Genomic DNA, 24,015 nt, shown 5'->3' with positions numbered 1-24,015 from the left:
TCCTCTTGAAGATGAAGATGGAGAAGAGAAATAGCTAGTCATTTCTTATTCCTTACTCACACTTAAAGGAGAACAGTCACACTGCAGGAAAGCTTTTCCTAGGCAGAATGCTCTGGAGATTGTTTTTAACCACTTGGAATTATTTAAGTTTCTTTAACATGTACTACATACTATGCCTGACTTCTCTGCTTCTCAGTTTCTCACTGGTGTGGGTGACTTGATGTGTCCCAAATGAGCACAGCTGTAGCATTGTTTGTGTCTGCTGTAGTGGGATCCAGAAAAACAAATGCATTTGAAAAATCAGGCCTCTAGATTTCAGCTGACTGGGGAGTTGTATGTGGAGAAGCAAACACAAATGAAAATGCTTCAGAGCAACTTGTCCTGATTAAAGGCATGCAACCACAGAGACCCTGGTATTCAACTTTGTGGAACCCCATCCAGCATGCACATGGTCCTTACAGCCCACTGTGGCTGTGTGCTCTTTTGCAGCCTTTGAAGGAACAGATTAATTCAAAGCATAGATTGATTTTGCATTTATCTTCATTTCTACATTACTGACAGCTGTAGCAATGTAGGCTATGAAATGAAAGCCACTGTGTCCAGATCCACATGCAAAAGGAAAACATGAATTTGCTCTTGAGGCAGAGAGACCTGTAGACTCCTTGACACTGTTCTTTCATGGTGCAGACTGAGAGATGACCTGAATGAATTTTGAGATTTCACAGCACTTGATGAATGAAGATCAGTATCTTTGACTGAAAGAAGGGTCATAAATTTGGTGTTCCTTGGGTGGCAAGCCTTGTTAAGGGTAAGAGATATTCTGCTGTGTAATTCTGAATTTTAATAAAACCAGAAGCCATGTTTGCTGTCTACCTTGGCAAATACCTTATTGATACCGAAGAAAGAAAATAAGACAGTTTATTGACTTTTGCCTGTGAGCTTTAAGGGGAAAGTATCAGTATGCAGCACTGTAGACAGAAAGCATACAGAAATTACTGTTCTTACCTTCTTTCTACCTGATCTGAGTTTGTAGCTGGATGCGTTTTTATATAAAATGTGTATTATGAACAATATTTTGAAGCCATATTTAGTACTGTTCCTTTTCCATGTCTTGACTAAGCCTTAGTTTTGAAGTCTTCCTGATGCACATCATTAGAACTAATTTGAATCAGCTTTTTTATCTTTTTTCAGTTTGTCTGTAAATTAGCAGAAGAAAGGCCTAATATATCTAGCATGACATATTTTGATGAATGTAAAATGTCATCTGGAAAGCTTCTTATTTCTTCAAAGTGGAATTAACTGTTCAAAAATACTCTCCAGAAATGGAAAACCTGTTGGGCTGTCTGTAGAAAGAAGTAGGAACATGGACTGATCCATAGCACCTTGGGAAATAAAAAGACTTTGGATCACTGAACTGTCATCTCTTAATTGTATACTCCTGTTCCAGAACTCCTTATGAAAAAAGAATAGATAACCCCTAATTTAAAATAATTATTTCAGACATATAATTTTTTTTCATACAAGTAAAATACAAGATGGTATGGGAATGAAAAGGACTTTTCAATCTTCCATTCTTCTAAGCAGTTCTTCAGAAGTGTATTGCAGTATGGAAAAGGACATAATTTAAATTATCTGACCTCCATATTTTTTCCTTTCATTAAATTTAATCATGAGTGCAGTTTTGCTCTATAAGAAATGAGAAGAGACAGCAATCTAAAGAAAAAGATCATTATAAGGTGAAGATTGTGGGTAGACAATAACCACTAAGCATTTTTTGTGTCTAACCACAGGAATTAAAACGGGCTCAAACTCTCAAATTAAGGTAAAACTGAGTGATATTTAAGTTATGCCAAGGAAACACAGTTGGGGAAAAAACCTTAAAAAGTTGCCATCGGAGCCCTTCCACATGCAGATTAAGTAAAAAAAAAACCTCTTCTTGAACTTTTCAGTCTTACACATTGAATTTATCTTTCACTCTTAGGAGGGAAAATATAGACTCTGCCATTACTTACAGCAGCATTTACAATTTATCTGGACTAATTGTGAAGCTGATATGCTTGAAAATATGATAGATATTTGATTTTTTTATTCAGAAGGGAGTGTGTACAATAAAGTGTGTGCATAGTTTTTGCATAGCTTTTGATTCAGACCCAGGCGAATTTTGAAACAAATATTGTAAGTTAAACGAGAAAGAGGATCTGAATTTTATATCTGCTTCAAGTGTACAAGCAAGGAATAAAATAACCTCTGAAGATTAGACCTTTATATTGAATTATTTGAGCAAAGGGTTTTTAGAGAAGACCAGACACGTTTTCTGTGACAGTATTCAGTATCTGAACAATAAAGTATTCCATAATCACCTTAAATAATTAGCCGGACAATTCCTGTTTCTGCTTGCAGAAGGTGTAGTGAGAATGTTATTTTCTTGCATTTATTCCACTGAAATGATATCTTAATAATTTCCTATTGGCATTTTATTCCACTGTGAAAGGACTCTGAACAGCTCAGTGTGAGTTGTCAGCTGAAATTCAAGCTGTGCCTGCTGATTGACCATATCAATGGAGTCAGGGAGCATTGATTTCTTGTCCTAATTGCAGGCTTTCCATAAGCTACCACGACATCAAAACACTCAGAAGGATGCTGGATTGGATTAGGCAAGTTTAGAAGATCTGAAACTTCTCCTGGCCATACAAGCCTTATGTGCAGCATCTTTCTTAGAAAGAAACAAATTAGAGTCAAAATTTATTGGTTGGATGCAGAGTTTAGGTTTAAATTTTCCCCTGACCTTTCTGTGCAAAGTAAAGGAATTCCCCTAGCGGTCTCTGGGCTGTTCCAGGAGCAGGTGTTTCCACCTGGGGCTCTCCAGCTTCAACAACACCTTAAACTAAATGAGCCTACTCAATGCCTTCAGTGACACAGGCATGTAAGGCTGGGATAAATGGAATGTGATTAAATTATCCAGTGTCTGGGGGTTACAAAATTGTCCTAAGCACTGATCTCTTCTCTCTGGTGACCAGTTTCAGGATTTCATTTGTTTAACCTCTTCTGCTTCCTTTTCACTGCCTTTGGTGTCACTGCAGAGTAAATCTTCACCTGCTATACACCAACTCCACCTGTGAGTAAAAAAATTCCTAAATTTGCATCAAAAAAGCTAGCTTTGAGTCAAGTATTAATTCAGTATGCACACTGGTGCAGTGATAGAGGTACCATTGCACATAAGATGAAGTGACTGAGTTCTGACTGAGCTAAATCTAAATAACAATCACTAAAAGACATGCAAAAACAAATCAGACAAAATTATTTATCTTTTCCTTTTTATGAATGAATGACTGAAGAACTAGTGAGCATTTAGTCTGTGAAAGATTGAAGGTTGAGCAAAGCAAAATGAGAAGTCTTTTCATCAGAGTATTTAAAACAGTTTAGTTTTATCCAGTTTTGGGGGATTTCTATACTTGATCTTTTCACTTTTGGGCCTGGTGAACACATTGGACAAAGGGTATTAAGAAGAAGCAGAGGTTTTTGTCTGCTTCTCAGAAATGGAAAAAAATATATTTAAGGGATTTTAGCATTAATACATGCAACAGCCACAATTGAATTTAAGAACCAAATGACTAATTCTGAGGAAATATGTAAATAATCTTCCTCACATAAACAGTCTGATTTAATATTGTGGTTGTATTTAGGGTAGTGAAATTATATCTTGATGCATAGCTAAAAATGTATGAGTGCATGATTCAAGCAATTTGGTTTTAAATTCTTTTTATAATGTTTAGGCCATAATAAATTTAGGAACATCTTAGCTGTGCAGTGGTAATGTTAGTCCAAAGCTCCTGTAATTGAAACACATTGCACAACAGGGTTTTAAAGAAGGAATATTTCTTGGCTTAGCCATGACCTGATTGTAAGATCCAACTCAGAGCAATTTCATTCAAGAGCTTTAATCTCAGATCACAGTTTTAAAACAAACCTCTTGTCCTCCCCAAAAGTTGCATGAATTTAACATCCCTTTTTCTTATGCACAAGTTCATAAAATACAGCAGTGGGCATGCTGTTATGATTTATTTATCAACTAAAGTGCAAGTTTGACTGGAGCTAAAAAGTGTTTTAAAATGAGCAGTGGATAGTTGAAATGAACCATCCCAAGAGCTATGGGAACATGTCTTAGCCTCTGGTGTGGTCATGCAAAAATTACAGCCAGCTAATTGAAAAAGATTTTTTTTTTTTCTTTTTTTTGTAGAGAGAGATCATGCAGCAGAGTTTGAATGTGACTCTACCCAGAATTTCCTTATCTCTCTGAGTCTGCTGGGAGTCTGAAAAACTGCTCTGAACAAAGAAGTCAAGTATCAGCCATTTTCAAAAGATTTTTGATATATAGAGCAGAAAAGGGGAGGAAGAAAGAGTCCAGAAAAATTCATCTGCTGCTGTTTCAAACTCGGGGACAGCAGCCCTGCTTCAATACTGCAGAAGGTATGTGGGGGTTCAGATGGTGTTGGAACCCTGGATTCTGAGAATTTCAGCCTTTCAGTGCTGAGAGGCAGTGATCCTCAGAAACACACTGTATTCGATCCAAAACCCTGGGAAAAGCTTCCTAAATTTTGTGATAACACTGAGGCTGTTGCTGTGTAATTAAAAGTTATGTCACTGGGTGAAATATGTAGAAATGTAGAAAATTAGATTTAGAGCATATAGGTAATAATAGGTTACAACATGGAGAATTTTGGTGTGGATTTATGCCTTCTTCCTTCTCCTTCTTCACAAACCTGAATGTTCTGTCATTGGGTCAAAAGTTCTGCACTGCAGAACATGAAAAGTTAGCAATTGGATTGTAAGTAAAAACATCTCATAATTGATTAGTTTAGACTTTAAAAAGCTTGGAAAATTAAAACTCATGGCCATTTTCCACCCTTCCAACAAAGAGGCACACTCTGTGCAGCTGTATTACTGATAAGATATAATAAACAACTAAGTCCAAACAAGAATTCTTGATCTCCTGTGTCTCAATTCAAACTGTGAGGAAAAGAACTCGAGATGTAAAAAAAAAAAGAATAAAAAGTAATAAGATGGCACCTCCCTCGGCTGCCCTAGCCGACTTTTAAACGTCTTCATCCACGTACCCACTTTCATTTCTGACTGGTTTCACCTCATCAAGGGCCAGGTGAGTCACAATATTTGGTATTTCACCACCACCAGCAGAAGTGTTTGAGCAGCACATGCTCAGTGGCCGGGCTGCAGTGGCAGGCAAGGGGTAAACAGGAATGACTGGTTTGAATGCAAGGGTGTGGAAATGGAGGCAAAAACCAAAAGGTGCTCGTTACATTTTGAACATCTCTGCTCCACTTCAAGATGGTAAACCTGAGCCCATGCCATCTGGTTACTTGCCAGGTACTAGCTCAACCCTGGATAATTTTCTGGAGCTTTTTCTGTGGCTATGTTTTGAGGGGAGGAATTCTGAGCTCTAGAAGCTCTTAATTCAAGCTCAAATATTAGTGCCAGGCAGCCTGTGGCAAGGAAAGATTTCATTATTTTTTTGTCAGGATTCCACATGTGGCAGGGGCTGTAGCAAATGAATTGTAAGAGGCTGGTGAAAGGGTTCATCTCATCTGCCATGCAGTTCATATGTCGCTTGTGTTAAAATGCCATTACTTCTCAAAGGGGTTTTACTAGGCAGGCAGATTCTGGAGGCTTTCTGAGGGGTTGACAAGCGGTCTCACTGATGCCTGAAGCTTTCAGCCTCCAGGTATTCCCAAAATCAGACCACCCTGAACCCCTAGTTTATGTGGTGGAGCAATGCTACCCTGAGGATTGAAGTGGCTGCAAATCAGAAGATTGGTAGCCCAAGGAAGCAAAAGGTCAGAAGAAACAGAGAGATTTGGGTACTTTCCAGGAACAAGAAATAAGAATATATTTAAAGGATTTTAGAAGATTCGGGATTTCATTATCTACTTTTGTGTTTAAGGTGGTAAAACATTAAAAATGCCACAGGTGTAGTTCACAACAGGGCCAAAGGATGTTAAATCTATCTCCAAACTCCCAATAAGGATGGTTAATTCTCATTTGTGAGCTGTGAAAGTGCCACTCTTTATTAATTCCTTGAACTTTACAAACAGAAGGTAAGAACAAAGCAAGAAAGGAAGACTCATTTGTTGTTTTTTCTCTGATGTAAAAATGAATGTTCATCAACTCACTTTAATGACTCAATGAGACAGCAAGCAAGTAAAAGCATCTCATTTGCTCTGTACATCAGGACATAAATATTCTATTTCCATGACACTGTAATAAAGAGCAAAAAAGCACATCCCTTTTTTTGGAGTTGCCTGGCTGTTTCAGTGTGCATAAGCATAATAACTGTTATTTTCTGTCATTTTCCAGCATTTTTATGCTCTCTTAAAAGCAGGCATGCAGGCAGTTGAGCTCCCTCATCTCTACTGAAAGTGGAAACCCAGAAATTGTCCCTGAAGTCAGTGACCGATGTAAACTGAGTGAATACAGAACATACATAACAGGATGCTACACAATGGCAATAAAGCACATGTACAATGATCATGGAAAAACTCTCCTGCCTGTGAGCTTTGTAGCACTGCTGGATGCAAGAAGTATTCCAGCACCCAGGCGAGCTGGGCTTCAGGTGGGCCAAGAGGCATAAATAAATGGTGAGAAGAGGATTGGCTATTGTGAACTTGCCCTTGGCTCTTCTGCAGCTACAGGAGAGCTGGCAAAGTACAGGTGTAACTGAGGGCTGGTTTAGTCTCTGTCCGTTTACAGCAAGTTTACAGGGACTGAAACTGGGAGGTGTAAATTGTCACATCTTTGCCCTGCTGAGCAGCAGTACCCCTCCCATCAGACAAATCTCCCAGTGGCACTTCACTTACCGGCCCCTCATGGATGATGAGGTGCAGGATGCCTCGTGTCAGGCTGTGATGTTTGAAAGATGGGAGATGAAGCAGAGCACATGCCAAGGCCTGCACTGCAGTCCTGAGCATGACATGAGGGTGGGATTTTTGGTTTAATGTGTGTTAGAGAAGCTCTGTGATTTTTTGGGTGTGCACTGCCTACAGCAGCAATCACTTAATGCATCATTAGATCTTGCAGTAATTGGTGAGTACGAGCTCCTTTACAAGAGGAGAAGTGCTTTCCACATTTTATGTAAGTGCACTATTAGTTATGTGCCACTGCTGATATATTTGACTTATTTGTTGTCTAATGTTTGAGGTGAATGCTATTTAAGATTTATTTTGTAATTTCCACTGTGCCAATGTAAAACATATAGTTTGTTGCCATCAGGTTGGAAAAAAATTACCTCTTGATGCAAAAAGGGTGTCAAGATTTAAAACTCCCCAGTGACAAACGACAGAGGCACCAAATATACCTTGTTCCCGTATATCACTTCTTTGATGATGATGATGTGCTTTTTATATAACATTGTGGGTTTCATTCCTGTCCCCAGAATACCCTTGGAACTGAGTACTGCTGTCCCAGCAATGTTATTATGCTGACAAAAAGATTTTAATTTTTAGACTGTTATAAAATATATGAATGCAGGCATAATGTTTTAGTTGCATAATGTAATACCAGGAATAGCTCACCAGTCATCTTAATCAGATCATAATTCACTCAAAATCCCAGTAATTTGCAGTATAACTTGTCTAAATGGAGGTCAGAGAAGATACTGGTAAGGTCAGTAATCAGTGCTGGTACTGCAAGCTGGCACTCAGTAGATAGGAAAATATTCGTAAACAGTATAAAGTTTGAAATGTTTTACTCGAGAGGCTGCTACAATGTTGGGGTCTTTTTCAGTTTGTAGGAATTCTCATCCACTTATAGTCATTAATGCTTTCTGATTTGAAAAGATCCACAAATTAAAGGAAGAGCTGCCTTCAAGTCATTAGCTCTCCAGTCTTTGGAGTTAATAGCATTGATATAAAATCACTATTATCAAGCCTTCTAAAATCTGATAAGAACTCTAAAGTGTCAGTGCACCACATCTGTTCCATTCAGTTATGACCATTTAAAATAATTACAATAGAAATTCCTCCTTACTGAGAAAACTCTGGACAGCTGGAGTCTTCCTTTTAACCTGCATGAAACAAACAGGCATCACATCTTTCTTGTTAGCAATTCTGCACAACATTTCTCCTGCCAGCCAGTGCAATTTAAATCACCTGGTTGCCTGAAGTAAGGTCAAGGACATTGAAAAGAAGAGCAATTACTCTGAGTGTTTTTCAACAACATGAATATATTAGATAAGTGAAAACATTTATTATTCACTGCAAGAATAGTTACAGAACTATCTTGGAAATTTGCTGTATTCCTGAATAACAAGGGTCTAAATTATTCCCATCATTAGAAGGATGCTTTCAAACATTGTAAACATCAAGAACAATTTTAGATTAAAGATCTAAGCAAAAACTTGTAGCCGAAAACTTAGCTCATCAATAATTCAAAGTAGTTCTGGGAAATGTAATCTTTTTCTTGGCAATGCTTTATCTAAATCTGTGGCTGTGTGGGTTTGATTGCTCTTCTGTGCCACAAGGTGTCATTGTTTTACCATTATCAGCTTTTTAAAGCCACACTTTAGGAAAATTTGCAAAAATTCCTTCGTCTGGCATTTTAAGAACTTGGAAACAGACACAGATAATTATCTAGGTTTTAGTTGCCTGAGAAATGTAGAAAATAGCGACCTGTCAAAGACTAAATTAGAAAGATCTCTTTGACACCTACTAATGTTCCAGCAGGCCTTCAAGGTCTTCAGGCTTGTTTTTCCCTTCCTAGTGTAGAGGCATTTTGTGTGGCCATTTGATCCCCTTACCTCGATAGCAGGTAAGGAACTTTAGTTCTGTTTTGATGGCTCGGAGGATGACGTGCCATTTGGGCAAACCCATGTTTCTGTGCCCTCAGGCGAAGGTCAGGTTCCCTTCCACTGCATTCCCTGCCTGGCTGCTTGCCCTGGGAAGGCTGTCTCGCTGCTTGCTTGCTTGATCATGGAATGATTTGGGTCATCTTTAAGGGTCATCTAGTCCAGCCCCTCTGCCATGGGCAGGGACACCTTCCACTAGGCCAGGCTGCTCAGAGCCCCCCCAGCCAGGCCTTGAATGATTCCAGGTATGGGGATTTTACTACTTTTCAGGTCAACCTGTCCCAGTGCCTCATTACCCTCATCATAAAAAATGTCTTCCTAACATCTAATCTAAACCTCTTTCCATTTAAAGCCATTCCCCCTTGACCTATCACTGCAGACCTCATAGAAAGCCCTCCTTTGTCTTTCTTGTAGCCCCTTTAAGGTACTGAAAGGGGCTCTAAGGTCTCTCTGGAGCCTCATCTTCTCCAGGCAGCCCCAGCCCAAGCTCTCTCAGCCCGTGTAGCTGTGCTGGTATAATCAAAGCAGAGCTCCATGTGAGACTGAGCCTGTTATGCAGACATCAGGTACGACACTGCAAAGGAGAAATTCTGCTATTAAGAACATACAGGAAAGAATGGACTCAAGCATTAACACTGTAGTAAACCCCAGGAATATTTATGCATTCAGGAGATGTTCCAGATAGACACCTAGTTGCCAAAAAGTGGCTAGATATCTCAGGGAAAGTCTGGGGGAAAATGGGTATCCATCACTTTTACAGGGCTTGTCTGGTGCAGTGCTGGGAGTTGGCTGCTCAGCCAGGATTTCTCTGTTTTAAATGGGAACCACGTAGGGATCTCCTCAGCCAACTGGCTGTGCTCAGGGCAGCCAGAAACACTATTTCCAATGAGGTCATGATGCAAAAACCTTGAGAAAAAGCTAGGTGGTGAGAGAGGGGGGGAAAATGAGGGAGTAAGATGAGCTGGCTCACAAATACAGCAGGAGAGACCTGACATCCACTTGCAAGACTGGAAGAAGTGCTGGGAAAGAGGATGTAACAAGAAGAGTTGTAAAGGAATGCTGTGCAGTGAATGAGGAGCTATTGCTTGGAATTTTTTGCCCAGGTACTTACGACCTTGGGGAGGACATTTGAGGTTCCCACCATGGGATGGTTTAATGGGAAATGTTGATGTGTCAATAGGAACCTGTTGGTGTACAACACAGGCATTCAATACTGAGATCAAAGACTGTGAGCTAAGAAGGCCAGATACAGCCATCCTATGTGTATCCAAAAATTATAAATCTAGCAACATACTGCTGAAATAAAATAAAACAAAATAAGATAAAATAAAATACAAAATAAAACAAACCAGATATCCTAGGCATTAAATCATATCACTCTCACCTAAAAATGGATGTTTAAAATGGTGAGTAGATCTTTCATTTTGTAATTGGTCTTGGAAATCTCAGTGGACCTTCCAAAACTTCAAAACCACTGGAAATATTTCTTCATCCTGGGATGAAGATTACTGACAGAATGGCACGTGAAAAGTTTGCTGGAAATTGCTGTCTAAATCACTATCTTTTCTGTGCAGAAGGAGTGACACACTGAAGAGTGTTGAAGTGTGGAAAAGAGGGGATTTATCCACAGGAGTTTGCTGGATTTCAGAAAGACGTTAGGCTGTGTAATTGCCTCAGTCAGTTTGCTGTAGGGAGAGGAAAATATGACTCTGTTGCATCAACTTTTCTTCTGAATTTTATCACTGGTTAGTTAGAGGTACATTTTTTGAGCAGCCAGAGAGCTGTCATTCAGTGTTGATACTAAAAAAGTCAGTAGTAAAAAAGCTTTATTCTCTCTGGGCCTCCTGCTTTTCTTTTCTTACCAGTGAATGTACCAAACATAGATTTTTTTCTTCGATTTAATACACAAAACAAGTCACATTTTTTGTGCAGTATCTCTTACCAGAAGTTCCTGCAGGTGCTGGCAGCAGAGGTGAGCAGTGTGGCATCCACTGCACTGCGTGCTGCTGTCTCACCCAGCTCTGCTTCCAGCTCACACTGCTGCACATCTTCTCTGACAGGTTTCTCTGTGTTTAGCTATTTCATCCTACTTTTATTTCTGCTTTCATTAGGTTTCCCTAGCCAACATACGCATTCTTTTAAGTATCTAAACTGAAAATCAGCCTTCACAGAACCAATGTCGAATCTTGTACTGTCAGTCAGAGCATGACTTGTGTCACTGGGAGAGAAGGTCTTTATGAGGAATGCCTTTAGGACCTTTATGCGCTGTGTAAAACCTTTCCCCAGGCTGCCACGGGTACCTATCACCTTTGCTAATGATTCTGCAAATATCACCATGTTAATGATCTCTTTCCAGCTCAAACTGTAAGCCATGGATGTCTGTTTCTCTTGAGAGTGATAACTTTTGTATAAACTGCACCTCAAACCAAATGGAAAATAATAAATAGCAATAACATTTCTGATGGAAAATGCTTTCTAGAGAAGGGCTCAAAATGTCACATAACAGCTACAAAGATAATGTTTCCTCTATTATAAAAAACTCCCATCAGACCAGGAGCTTTTACTGTGCACTTCATTCATTGATCCTAGGAAGAGGTGAGGCTTCAGCCTTCTCTTTTGCCTCCTTGGGTGCCAGTGCAGATGCAGCAGTGGAGACTCTGTCCACTGATTGCAGCTGTGGCTGTGATGGCATTTGGGGATTTCTGGAGCAGGACCTCAGTCTGCTGCTGGCCAAATGTCTCAGCCTGGCCCTTCTTCCTCTGCTGTCCTGGGGAAAACAGCTCAAGTGCCCCAGTGCTGCTTCAGCCTCACTGAAAACACTTCTCTGGCCTTCAGAGCAGCAAGGGAAAGAAATGCCCCGGCTCTTTTCAGTGCTTAACAATCCTCATTTCATAAAAGCTTTTTGTGTTTGCCAGATCTGCAGCAGCTGATTAGGAGCTGCCTATGAAGGCACAGCTTGGTCCCTGAACACACTCCAGGCAAGGTGTCACCATGTATCCTGTTTGTGTGTCCTGCTGGATGCACAGTGGGGTATGTGGTAGATTCACTGAGAACCTTCAAGCTCTCGTGCATCAAAGAAAAGGACAAAATCAAAGTATTTGTCCTTTCAGAGTCCTTCCAGGCTAAACAGACTGCCCACACAACCCCCCAGTAAAAACACTCAGTGCTTGGTCAGGTATTTCTCCTGAAATATGTATCCATGTAGAATAACCACCGACCATACTGAAGGCTCACATGAGTCACAGTGTTACGATGACAGAATTATCAGGGCAGTCAGACTGCCAAATTTTGGTACTCTTTGTCACATCACGCAAAACATTAGACCAGAGCTGTAAGGATGCCAAATGTAGAAGCAGGTAAGATCAAAATTATCTTCAACATGGGGAAGAGAAAATCAGTGAGATTAGAGAGGACTTTTCTTATAGCCAAGTTTTACACTCACCAGGTTTAACCTGCATTTTCAGCTCCAAATCAGACTGTAGTGATTAATTGGACAGGTCAGTCAACTATATGATTTTTCTCAGTGGAAAAATAAAGAGAAAAATGATGTGATCCCTTAGAGTATCTTGTCTCAATATAAAGAGGTACTGAAGACTGCATAAGAAGCAGGTTTCTGGTGACCAAAGTATTTTTGTTCTTTCCCACTGTCATTATGTTAATCAAGAGATATGGGTGCTCATCTACCAATGTCTCATTAATGTTCAAAAGCACTTAACTCTTATTTTTGCCTTTGAAATTCTCCCCTCAGGGTACCAAACACATTTCCAGCAGTCCGTCATGCTCAGTGTTTATCACATACCCAGTAATCCCTACCTTCTCCAGCTTCCGTGCTGACAAACATTAGCCCTATATTTCAAAAAAATTAATAACCACAGGGACACATTCAACTTAGCAGAAGCTCAGGGTTGTCTTGGTTTCCCACAGCAACCATTAGGAATACTGGAAGAAAATAGGTCAAATGAAAACGTTATTTCATGACAAAATCAGAGGCAGAGTTATCATAGTGTTATTTCTGAAAGCTGGTTGCACAATTGTTAAGATGGGATGTGCATTACACACCAATTCCTCAAAATTATTTTAATTTTTTAAAAAAAGATTATACTGTAGGAATGTTTGACTAATTTTGGATAGAGAGCAAAATTAATGGGTCAAAGAAAAGCAACACTTTCACCTTTGTGTGGCATTTTAATGATACATTTTCTAAAACTTATGCACAGAGCAAATTCTGTTTTTCCTGTTTGGGAAATTGTTATAACGATTATAAATCTGACAGCTGCAACAATCTATAGTGCAGATAACAGAAAAATATTGATCTAGGATCAACAGGAATTTAACTTTAGCCTAAATTTCTTTTACTGTTTCCTTGGTTAGTAACATGTGAATACATCATAATTTGCTACTGCTTTTCTTGCTGCTATTTGTTATTTCATCCCAGAAGCATCTGGGAGAGTCTGTGATACTCTAGAAAATTCCTGTATAGAATACAGAGAGCAGAGGAGACTTTTTAAAATCATTATGATCCTTCCACAAAGACCATCTGTTCTTTGCAAAGGATAAGCTAAATGTGCTAGTGAATGAAGTGAATCTATGAGAAAGTGTGAAGCAATGCAAACAGGGTTTAAATAGATCACGTGCTTGCATAAAAAATACAGTAGGACTAAATTTAGAAATAATTTGGTTAATAAATAGAGAGAAAATCCCAAATTTTCAATCAAGTGGGTCAAGTTTGAGAAAATATATGCGTTTAACATCATCACCTTATTTTGAGTAGGAATTGATTGCAATTAAGACAGTCAGTGTTCCTCTTGATAAACAGGCAAATTGAATTTCAGAACCTAGATGCCATCTTTGTAAGCTCAGGAGAGCAAAACACTTCTCTCAATATAATGTATTGCTTTAGTTTTCCCCAAAACACTTTCTGTGGGAGAACAGAATTCTGTATTCACTGGATTGAATAGTGTGAAATGTTGATGAATGGTAGGGGTTTTGTTTGTTTCTTTGGTGTTTATACCTTTTTTTTTTTTTTTTTTTTCCACCTGGAAGCCATCATAGCACCCAAGTCTTTTATTTCTAGTTATGTGCATTATGAACCCAAGCTAAAGTTACCTCTTTCTTCTGCTGGTTCTGTTCAAAATCGCTGCATGATGAAATGTGGCATTGAAATTTTTAATTTGTTCATTTTGGTTTTGCTAAATTCTATTTCCATCCTTATAGTTTTCTGTCTTCTGATCACAAATGCTAATTACAGAGTTATTCCTCTTCCCCTTTGGCCAGGTCCTGGCTTAAAATTTACCTCCTACCTAGGAGCAGCCTGGATTGAGTGGTCTTCTCTTATGGCACTGATCAACTTGTGCCACAAGACCTGTTTCCCTCCACCACTGGGACCTGCTCAGCCTCCATCCTACCTCCACAGAAACCCTGCCATAGTTCTGAGTTGAAGTGAGCAAAACCTCTTGCTTCTCACAGACTCTTATCTGGACTGTCATATCCTTTATCACAAACAGGAGACTTTGTGCTGTTCCATGTCTTTCAGGCATATGAATTTGAGATTTTTTTTCTATGCATGATTTAATACAAAGAGCATGATAGTCTGCTTTTACAAATAAACAGGAAGGAAATTAAGCATTAGATGCCAGCTGTTGAGTTTACTGTCAGCTACTTTGGAGCAAACTGTGACTAAATCTATGTAACAAGGGAACTTGCTTTAGAATTTGCTTTATTCTGCATTATAATGCAAATCTCTATGTCCTGTTACTCCAGCTACAGTATTTTATACCAAAATAGCTGATGATGCAAACCAGATTTCACTACTGTTGAGACCTTGCTCTCTGACATTTCTTCCATTCATTTGGGGAAAAAGCCCACAATTTCCTTCCAAATATCTCCCCCAAAAGCTTTTAAGAGATAAGCATTTTACCCCTGCTTTATTCTAATGTAAACTTGAACCCATAAAGTTTCATCAAAAGAGTGTAAATCTTTCCTCTCCAGAAGTTATCTGCCATGTTTCTTCTTATCCTTTGGACGACTGCAGTAATTTTTATGCTGTGCTGCCGGGAGTGTAATGTTAAGTGCTTCATTAATGATGATTTGTGCCACTGAAAAGTTTAAAATGGGCAGATCATGGCAAGGACCTGACGTTATTTATTTTCGCTCTTTGTATTAAACTCCAAAAAGAACATTTTAAGAGCAGTTTTGCTTCTACTTGGGGATGCCATAAGCAGTATTTCACATGCCATTGCCTCAGAGACAGCATTAACCAGGACAACAATAATAATGGCTGCACACATTGCTAATAAATATTTGCATAAAAGGGATACATTTCACTGTGTGAAAGGAAGGAGATAAGTAGAGAGATGCTTGTCTGCATTTGGAATAAATGATAATTCCAGAAATTTTCTGCTTGAAGGGTTAAGAACTAATAATTGTATCTCAAGGACTCAGGCCCTGCAGAGTGTGGTTCAGCAGTGCAGCTGAGAGCAAATATAACTGGGAGCAGAGAATTGCCCTAGGAAACAGTCTGGGGCTCCCTGGGGTACCTTGCTACAAATGAAAACGAAGGGATCTCACTTTGGATGTGGGGAGGCACAGGGAGCAGCAGGAGGAAGGAAGGGATGCCTCAACACTCCGATGTGTTGATGGATTTAGGTCCTGACCTGGCTTTTGGTTTGGGACCTGGTCCTGGGTTTGGGGGTGTCCAGCTTGTTGCTTGCCTGGAGAGTGAACCAGGGGGCAGAACTTGTGCTAAAATCCAGGTGGGATGATATAGTCACAGCACAACTCAGTACAGGAAAACTGAAAGACCTTTTTAGCATTTCACTATCTGTTTTCTCTTTCTCCCCACACTATATTAGAATATAAGAGGAAACAGAGACTCAATTGCTAAGCAAAAATCTTTTTTGCTAAGACCAGCACAGGGTGATATAATATGGTTTCTGTGCTCAACTACAATTTTTGCAAGATGTTGAAACAAACATAAATTTGAAACAAATCTGGAGGAAATGTAATTTTTTGTCTATTTGATATATAAATGGACATTTTGCTAAAGCTAACATTTCACATGACCTCATTTTGACACCAGGCACAGGGAATGCCAAATGGTAGGTTATTTCATTTGTGTGTTTTAGCTCACCAGGACTGTATTTCTCTAGGCAGACTGGAGCTTAAGAATGTACATTGGGAAACTGAAGAGAATTACTTCTGAAGATTTGAAGCCCTTGTCTGTGGACTCCAAGGTGGCTTTCAGAAACAAATGATGAGAATTAGCTGCATTTCACAGTCAAAAAAAAAGGTTAAAAGTACAGGGTCCCAAAAATCAGTTTTAGGAACAGTATTAAATAAATTTGTAGGAAAGGAAAGGTCAAACATGGTATTAAAGGGCTCTGTATTTAATACCCTAGAGAAATTAAATTGTTAATAAAGACACTTAGAGCCCCTTTACAATTAGTGTTTCTTGGAACTTCGAAGAGACCAGATTGCCTGCGCAATGTAAAATGTCACTGCAAAAATATTCATTTAATCAGCATGGATTAAAATATATGAATCTTTGCCTGGTTCAGCTCAGCTGCAATAATTTTCCAGCACACATCTGTAGCAGTCAGACATCAGCCTAGATGAGTTTGGTCTTTGTAGTTCAATCATTCTTTGGTGTTCTTGTACGGGAAAAATCCAGAAATTAGTTTTATAGAGTGAAATTTTACAAGAATTACAATTCCCACAATAGAAATGTAAACAATAATTAGATATAAGGGGCCCTCACCAATTCCAGTGACCAGACTGCTACTTATTTCAATATGTCTGGAAAAAAACCCACACAAGTGGGTTTATGATGCAGGAATTATTTAGTACAGATTGTATTTAATTTTGCACTTGATCAGCAAGCATAATTTAATTTAATGGCAGAGAAACAGAGCAAACAAGGAGGTACTTGCCATGTGGGGAGGAAGAGACCCCATGAGGAGAGGAGTCACCAGGATGGAAAAGGAAGGAGGGAAGTCTAGCTGGAAGAGCACGCCAGTGCTGGTGCCTGCAGGGATCCCTCACATCTACCACACCTCTTCTGACAAGAAATAGATCAACTTCTCACTCTCTCTGCAGGATGCAGCAACCTTGACACACTGCTACTCTGTGGGATGATGTAAAAGACAATAAAAGAAAGAAATGCATTCACTCTAATTGTCAGGGGAAAAAAATAATGAAGAAGCAAAGAAACTTCTGTGAACCAAATCTTATTAGGGTGCAGGCTCACCTTAGGAGTTGTCCAAGTGGTGCTATTCCCAATAAATCAAACTAATCTGAAGTACTGATGTTTATATCCAGGATTATGATGACCTCGCATGAGCAACAATTTGCTGGTAGTATTAACAGTGGAAGAACTGATACTCAGAAACTCCCAAAACATTTAAAGCAACACAGATGTCTTATGTCTACTCCCAGTTAGCAGTACAAGACACTAGCAAGCTCAGTGATCAGTTTAAAAAAGTTTTATAAATCCTGTATACATCCATTTGCCTTCTGAATAATGAAACTGCCTTGTGGGTTCATTTTCCCCTCCCATTTTCTCCACCTAAAAGCAGCAGTTTGGGAGGTTAATTTTCCATTACAGATGCTGCATGTGCATAAAAGGAGAGTGCCTGTGGAGAAAGCTCCATTTTAGATGTGCTCCCTGTGGAGTGCATTTTTTATCAAAATCCATTTCTGATAAAACATGCTATTTGAGCTATTTTTCAGTTGTAAAGAATCTCATGCAAAACTGCTCCAGTTGGGCCACGGCGTGCAAAGTCTGGGGTGCCCAAGTCTTGGTGCATGAACTGAAGCTGCAGCAGTGCTGGGTAAAGGTGTGGGGTCCAGCCAGGACACTGCAAATCACAAATACAGCTACATGGAATTTTTCAAATATATACATTACTCTCTTGAAATATATCTATAGACAAATCAAAATAATTTGTCAATATATGCTGAGTTTGATAAGTAATTCAGCCTTCCACACCTTCCCTTCTCCCCAGGTAGAAATGGAAATTGTTTTAGACCTACTTTTACATAATTCTTTCACCATAAACCTGTATCTGTTTGTAGATTTCAGATTGTCCACCTTGTGCAAATTTCAATTGTTATATTTTAACATATTAGGGAGCTGGATAGATAAGAAAAATACTTTATAGGCCCACTTTGAAAAAAAGTTGAAGTAAATATCCAGTTCATGTGAAGTATCTGAGGCTCCATACACAAAGAAAAGTGGATGCCTGTCCCAAAGGAAACATTTCAGGGAGAATTAATGCCTCATCACCTTTGTCACCAGAAACTCAACACAACTTATAAGCAATTAATCCTGTGGAAGCCAAAACTCATTTGGAGTTCCAGTCCTCATGACAGTAGAATCTAAACAAAGCTTCCTGACTTTTATGTCAAGTGATTGTAGAATTGTAAAATGGTTTGGGTTGGAGGGAACCTTGAAGATCATCTGCTTCCAACTCCCCTGCCATGGGCAGGGACTCCTTCTACTAGACCAAACCCAAGGCTCCATCTAACCTGGCCTGGAACAGCTCCAGGGATGGGGGATCCACAGCTTCCCCAGGCAACCTGTGCCGGGGCCTCATCACCCTCACAGTAATGAATTATCCCATTATCCCATCTAGAGCTACTCTCCTTCTGCTTAAGACCATTCCCCCTTGCCCCATCACTAAACATCCTTGTAAAAAGTCCCTCTATTTCTCTCTTGTAGGCTCCCTTTAGGTACTGGAGGTGCTCTAAGGTCTCCTTGGAGCCTTCTATTCTTCAAGATGAGCAACCTCAACTCTCTCAGCCCATCTTCATAGGAGAGGTGCTCCAGCCCTCTGATCATCTTCATTGGCCTTCCCTGGACTTGCTCCAAGAGGTCCATGTTCTTCCTGTGCTGGGATCCCAGAGCTGGATGGATTACTCCAGGAGGGTCTCACCAGAGCAGAGGGGCTGGATCAGCTCCCTTGACCTGCTGCCCACTGCTCATGTAAGGCAGTGCAGGATACATTTGTCTTTCTGGGCTGTGAGCCCACATTTCTGGGTCGTGTTGAGCTTCTCGTGAACCTTTGTCACCTTCATGAAGGCAGCAATTATCAATCTTAAAAATAATTAGTGTTTTTTGTCCTTATCAATTACAGAAACATTACTCCAGTGTCCCACCACTCTGGACAAGTGGGAAGAAAACAAGCAGCAAACAAGTAAGGCAGACAAAATTGGAAGTAATCATGAAAATATAGGGGGTTGAGGGGGTGGAAGGGAGGGAGAAAATGTTATCCTCATCTGAGCAGAAAAACTTAAACTGAGAAAGATGCTAAAGCATGACACAGCACTTACAGTCAGCAAATGTGGTGTTGGTGCTTCTTCTATAAAAGGAGAAATTTTGGGAGCTGATCTTTGTCTCACAGAATTGTTTAGAGGGGACAAGGAAATAAAGGAAGGAAAATCAGTGCTCTGTGGCCTAAACTGAGTATATATGTTTTTCCCTAAATTAAGACAGGGTACTTTTAAATCTTTATTTCCTAATAAGGGAATGTCATGGTTTCCTGGCAAACCTGTGAAATATGAGTTTGTTAACATCAGTGATGATTTTGACAGATAGAGTAAAACATTTTCTGTCATACATTAAAGAGAAGGAAGTTTATTAAAGGAATTTTTCTTCCAACTTTTTTATTAAGTCAGAATAAATTCAGTGGTTTTTGGCAGTTTGAATAAAAAAAAACATATACTGTGTGAATCAAACTCATGTCCTCTTTCAAACACTGGGAGCTTTTCTTTTGAAAAATATCTATATTTGTGAAGACTGAATATTTTGACATACTTTGTCTACAGAAAATGCAGAAAGCCATACAGGTATATCAACATGCCATACACATGAAATGACCACGTGTCTACTTTGGTATTTTAGTTTGAACCAGGGTTGCTTTTATGTCTCCTCTTTATGCGTCTCACATCAGAGATTTGTCTTGGAGGATGCAAACTGGATTCCTTGATGAAAGTGAACTGGCAGACACTGTCCTGGTGGCTACGTAAGGCACTCCAGCTGCTAATGAGCAATTATTCCATAAAGCCAGAGCAAAGCTGTTCTGGCATAACCCCCTCCCCAAAATTCTTACGGTGCATATGACACATGCTCAGCATCGACTGCTGCAGTCGGCAGATCTGCATTAGCAGTCTTGGTAATGGAAACAGCTTAGAAATGCCAGCACTCCATGCTCGAGTGCTGCACCAACCCGTGGAGCTAAAGTGCATTTGCCAGTCCTGGCTCTGGATGCTCAGCCTGGTCCTGTTTGGTCTCTGTGCCATGGTGAGACCACAGTGGCAGCATCGCAGGGAGATCTGGACCCACAGCCAGGGGCTGAGCTAAGATGCAGCTCCTCAGCTCCCTGGGCTGGACAACTCAGTGTCAGGCAGGTTGGGTCTATTATCCTAATAGAGACTGCCTGTCCAGAAGTGTAGCCACAGCTGGAGACAAAAAACTGCCCCTACACTCGGAGACTCAGAGGATGAGTTATTTGGGGTTTGTTTTTTATTACTCCTGAGAGCCCAATGTGTCAGTCTGCATGGTGTCTGTCTGACAAATTAAAGCTCTGCTCCTGCTGCTTTTCAGAAGTCACATCTGCCTTAGAAAAATAGGATGTCTTACCTGAATGTACATTCCTATAAACTCTACTTTAAGTTCAAGTTAAACAGATAATGCTTGAGAAGCCATAAGTTACTGGTAATGTGTAAAAGGATGTCGTACCTTCTTCAAGGCAATCACAAAATTAGGGAAAAAACACAACAAGGAATAGAGAGAAGGCCCCAATTTATTAGAGTAATCTTTTCTTTTTTTCACTAAAAAAAATGTCTGCCTTCTCAGGTGTAAGGCCCCATTCCAAGGGCTTTATTTTTAATGAAAAGAAACTACCTTGAAAAAACACGTAGTAGTATATAACCATACTAGACAGACAGACAGCTTTGTTAAATGATTTTTCCCTTCATAGATTTCTCAGGCATCTTAGACCATATGTGTGAGCAATGTAGCACATACAGAAAACAATTTTATTTTGGACACAGAAGAGGTCGAACACACATCACCATATTGACATTTGCACTCACTAATAAATGTACATGTATACTCACATGCACAGCCAAATAATCTTAAGCTTCTGCCTTTTGCCATTCTGGTATGTGTACAGATATAGAAGTATCAGTATCTATATCATTTTGCCCATCTATATTTCTTTCTATGTATGATAAATAATTAGTGGTGTAGCTATAAAGCTTATGTATTTCTAGCCAATGACACCTTCAAGGTCCCTCTGCTGCCTACTGCTTGACCTTGGTTTAAAAGCACACAGAATGGAAACCTTGAAACCAAGATCAGCAGGATTCATTCTGACAGAAAACAGATGCAGCACAATGGAGAAAAATACACATTTAATTTTAATCCTTCTTTTTTTTTTAGCAGCCTGACTATTACCAGTTCTTAAAAAAAATCCTAAGGTACAGACTGTCCTTCACAGAAGTATCATACATTCTAATACTCCAATTAAGTTTTGATTGGAAAACATTGTAACTGCAGTCACTAGCAATGTCTACATTATTCCTCCCTTTGGATACGGTAGCAGGGGAACACTGTGGAAGTAAGATAACAAAGGGCTGTGGCCTTAAGATGAGCCTTCTTAATGGAAGATTCCTGACTTCATCAAAGTACAATAAGAGGCATTTTATTTCATAATATTTGGACAGGAAGGTTACAAGACTGCAATATAGATAGATGACACACAGTGATGTGACCTTAAAGATACTGCTTTTGTCTTACATTACTTTTCCATTTTATGTTCTGTCTCAAGCCACCTTATCTTAGGTAGGGCTTAATAGGCTTCTTGTTTTCTGAAAGGGAATGGAAACAATTATCTTTACAAAGTGAGGAACAGTACTGAGGAACAGTCACATGTCACTGGTGCAGGACCATATGAAATGGACAAACCTATGCCTGGCTCTCCAGCAGCACTTGTCCATGGGAAATGATCACTGAATGGAAGTCTGCCTGAAGTCTTCCCACTAGAATGACTGCTTGCCACTGCACTGTTTGGTGCTTTTATAGAGAAGAAAATATAAACCTTTGCTGATATTGGTTGTCAATGGGTGCTTTTATTAGGAAGAAAAGATAAAGCTTTCTGGCTATTTTTGGCAACATCACAAAAATGAAAGGGTGCTTAAATAATGAAAAAAGGCAGATCACGTATCCTGGATTGCTCAAGCTATTGGTGACCAAAGAAGGAATGTCTTAATATTGCTAAAGCATGGAAAAAAAGAATACAAGACAAGCTTGTATTACAATACAAGTGTTTAAGATTGTTGTGGAACGCAGCAATACTTAAAAGAATTAACTTAGTATAATGGTAAAAAGGACTGTCATTATATTTGAATGGAAAAAGGGGGACATCCTAAAAGGATAGAAAAAGATACTCATAATGGTTGTAGGAACAACACTGGCAGACAGTGTAAATATCCAGAGTCCATTCTTCATAAGAGTGTGTGGGTATGGTTTGTGAAGGTCTTGAAGACCTTTCTAGTGATGTGTGTAATTAAGAACCACAATGTGAATGTCTGATTTTTGGAGACAGATGAAAATTGACTACATTCCACAAATGCTTAAAGACCCATAATAACAATAAATCTTGAGCCTACTTTGACAAAGCAAAAGATGGCTAACAAATTGGAAACGTGGGAGGAAATTGTTGTGACAATTGAATCTTTCTTTCTGTCATGCCACAAGACATTTCTGCAACAGAAAGGACTATTCCTTTCTTTTCCATGAGCATTAGAAAATCTAGTAATGCATGACTCAGACTTTCTCAATTTGTGAACATAGAACCATTTTTCAGTGCACATGCAGAGACTTCTAATAGTTTCATGTAGAAGATTAAAGATAAAGAATTTCTGAAATGGTGCCATTCCATAAATAATGTAAAAGCAGTAAGCAGGCTTCCAGAAGTTTCTTCATCACACATTAAGTATCACACTGTCTTCTTTTCTGTAATGGACATCTTTATGGACCTCAAATCACCAATGTGGTCTCTTCCCAATCCCTTTTTCAATGTTTCTGTTTATCCAATTCAGTTCCAGCCTGGTGATGGTCTTAAGCCCTGTGATTAAGCCCTGAAAAAGCAGGAATTGCCTGATGTTTCAAGCTTCCTTCTGGTGTTTTCAGGCATTTCCATGCCATGGCTGGTCTCACAGTTCAGCACAGAACAAACCTCTTTTTCACTTTTAATAGGAGATTTATTCTCCGTTTCTTTAGGGATCACTGCCCTCAGGTATAGCCAGAGAGTCTTTGTCATGCTGATTTAGTAAGCTCTCTTTCATCTTTGCTTCCATTTCTATGTGCACACATACTCAACGTATATTCATACCCATGCCTGGATGTTTCAGAAGCTCAAAAAATTTGATTATAAAACTAAGTAAAATAGAGGAAAGGAACTGCTTTATTTATTCGGGGAATACAATTATGCATAGTTGAATAGGAGACTCTGCTGTATAACTACACACAGGTTTTTTTTTTCCTTTTCTATTTTCTTCTTTATAAAATTGAAAGTTTTTGTGGGGAAATGTGCGGATAATAATGAGAGCTCTAAGCACAAAATGTCTGATAATGACAAGAGCAATGAGAAGAGAAGCAGGATGGATAGAAGAATAAAGACACTGAAAGAAAGGCAGAAAAAAAATCCTGGAAACCTGCACACATGCTTGGGAGCATATTATTGAATCTGAACCATAAACTATATTTATGTAATTTTATCAAGTGCACTTAATTACAAGAGTGAATGCTGGCAGAGATAGAAAATACTTCACTGAATTGTCATGCTTATATTTCTCTCTCCTTATTTCTTTTTATTGTTAAACACTTTGAATTAACTTTTAGTTAAGACTGTTTAATCTATAAAACCATAAATGCCCTATAGCATGTTTTGGAAGGCAAAATAAGCTCTTAACCTGAGAGATGAGTAAGAGGAGCCTGAGGTATTTTTATCAAAGCAGCCTAAGAAATGGTGCATTGCAGACCTCAGCTAAGACAGTGCAATTAAAGGGAAAGTCAATTGATCACAGGAAGAGAATTACAAATATCAACATTTTCTTTGTTAATTAGACTTCTAAATTATTGTGTCAGATTCATGGTT

General features: G+C 39.2%; 1 long non-coding RNA gene across 1 annotated transcript in view; it reads left to right on the top strand.

The window, feature by feature from the left end:
- Positions 1 to 24,015, top strand: part of LOC109143885 — a 48,374-nt gene that overhangs the window by 8,675 nt on the left and 15,684 nt on the right. Inside the window, exons 2-3 of the long non-coding RNA XR_002044278.3 lie at positions 4,238 to 4,467; positions 18,988 to 19,047. This is a non-coding gene — a long non-coding RNA (uncharacterized LOC109143885). The remainder of the gene's footprint in view (positions 1 to 4,237; positions 4,468 to 18,987; positions 19,048 to 24,015) is intronic.

The sequence above is a fragment of the Corvus cornix genome, chromosome 1 (assembly GCF_000738735.6).
Source record: "Corvus cornix cornix isolate S_Up_H32 chromosome 1, ASM73873v5, whole genome shotgun sequence".
NCBI classification, from domain to species: domain Eukaryota; kingdom Metazoa; phylum Chordata; class Aves; order Passeriformes; family Corvidae; genus Corvus; species Corvus cornix.
This window is presented reverse-complemented; position numbering and strand designations above follow the sequence as displayed.